General features: G+C 39.1%; 1 protein-coding gene across 1 annotated transcript in view; it reads left to right on the forward strand.

Moving 5' to 3' along the window:
• Positions 1 to 154: 154 nt before the first annotated feature.
• Positions 155 to 2,067, forward strand: part of kcnj6 (potassium inwardly rectifying channel subfamily J member 6) — a 20,408-nt gene continuing 18,495 nt past the window's right edge. Inside the window, exon 1 of the mRNA XM_008401960.2 lies at positions 155 to 243. The gene's annotated coding sequence lies outside the window, so the exon portion shown is untranslated. The remainder of the gene's footprint in view (positions 244 to 2,067) is intronic.

Consider the following 2,067-nt stretch of genomic DNA (forward strand, 5'->3'; position numbering starts at 1 on the left):
TCTCTCTCTCTCTCTCTCAGGGTGGAGGCAGACCGCAGATCGTCTCTTTCCGTGGATGGATGCACGCAGCGGAGGAACGGGAGGATTGGTGGTTCTCCTCCTCGGTTCTCGGTTCTCCTCCTCGGTTCTCGGTTCTCGGTCTCTGGTCGTGTTTTCCGGAAGCCTTCTGGATCCTCAGCGGGGTTTCTGGATGCGGCGCGGCTTAAGATGAGCTGAGGAGTGATTATTGATCCGCTGCATCAGGTAAGCGTCCTCTCTAACTCTACTGATCAGTTTGGAGAGGTGGAGGAGGACAGTTACGTAACGGAGCCGGAGCGGCTCGGCTCGGCTCGGTTCGGTTCGGTTCGGTTGTTTCCTGCTGCTGCCGGGGGAATCGGCCGGGAAGCTGGAAGAAAAGCCCGGCAGGCTGCAGCTGCTCCAGGCCTGAACGGCTGATTATGGAGGCAGCAGATGAAGGAGCTTTTATTCGGTTTGCACCTGATTCCCAACTGAACATGGAGCCGCAATAAAAGCTGCTGCGGCCATAAAGGTTTAAAATTAACCAGCTAATTATCCCAGGAAGAGCAGAACGGCTGAAAACGGCAACGGAACCAGAAAATAGATTTAAGTGATAAATTCACATATACCAGAAAGTACAACAATAATATTCATGTATTCACTGTCAACATTTAATTTCATATTCAGAGATCATTGTAAAAATGGACATAATTTATTTTTCTCTGATGATTTAGCGGAACATCTTTGAATTCTATAAAAACATTATTGGATCTGCTACTTTTGCAAAAACAAATTAAATCAAATCTTGGTMATCTCAGATAAACTTTTATTGTTCCTGTAAAGTAAAGCTAGAAAGTTGGAGATAACTAGAGATTCTCAGTCACATTTTACTGCGATTATTTGAAACATTCTAGTAAAAACCAATTAAATCCTAAATTAATTTGATCAGAGAACCACATTATTATTATTGAAAACCAAATTGACTACAGCTATTTGCTACAGGAAGCTGGAACAGGCTAATCTAAAGTACTATACATCTCAGAGTTTCCACTTATTTACTTCAAACTGTATCTAAATAATATAAAAACAATGAACCCAAATATTTATTGCAGGTTGTTGTTGTTGTTCCTCAAGGCTAGCATTAGCACACCAACTAGCTAACCATTACAGGAAGCCAGAAAAGCTGTAGTTTTAAACTACTGTTATATTTATACACTATGGACTGTAGAACTGCTTATGATTCATTTTGCTTGTTTTCTATTATCTAAATAAAGTTTTATGTTGCTGAAATGTCCAACCTGTGTTACTTGAAGAGGCTAGTGTTAGCACTGCAGTACAGCTAACATCCCACAGAAGTTAGAAATGTTCAAAACTGTAAGATTATTTAAAATAAGAGAGAGATTATAAAAATGCTTGTAATTATTTGTTGTTCTTCAAACGAATAGAGCTGTAAATTAAAAATATCATGGCTAAAATTAATTGCTGCTATATTAGCATGCTAGCTAATTGCCTGCGGATTGTGGCGAGCTCCTCCCCTTCTGCCTGTTCTACATCTGGAGCTTTAGAGGAGTTTGTGTGGAACGTCTCATGGCTTGGAGCCTCTCAATATTTCTGGTTAATTTCAGAATGTCACCAATCTACTGTTCACTTATAAGCTAGCACTAGCATTAGCATATGCTAAAAGTGTTGAAGCTTAAATTCAAAAATACTTGATTGATCCCAAAATGAAATTAAATGATGATTAGATGTCCATAAAGGATTTTTAGGAAATGACAAGTTAACAAAAATGTGATTTTAGAGATGAACAGAAAAAAAATTACGTCTCAATCTAAACCTTTTTATGTACAAGCTAGCAATAACACCATAGCACAGCATGCTGCCACAGAAAGGCAGAAAAGTAGAAGCTTACTTCAGAAGTTAAGACAAAACTTGTGATTTATGTTTTTTGTAACATTTTAGGACCTAAATGCAAGGGTGAAAATAGTTTTAAATAAAGCTGTATTTCCTCCTTCAGCCCACTGGCTGCAAAGTTGACACCTTGAGATGCCATGAGACCTAAATCCTGAACAT

The sequence above is a fragment of the Poecilia reticulata genome, unplaced genomic scaffold (genome assembly GCF_000633615.1).
Source record: "Poecilia reticulata strain Guanapo unplaced genomic scaffold, Guppy_female_1.0+MT scaffold_155, whole genome shotgun sequence".
Taxonomy (NCBI): Eukaryota; Metazoa; Chordata; class Actinopteri; order Cyprinodontiformes; family Poeciliidae; genus Poecilia; species Poecilia reticulata.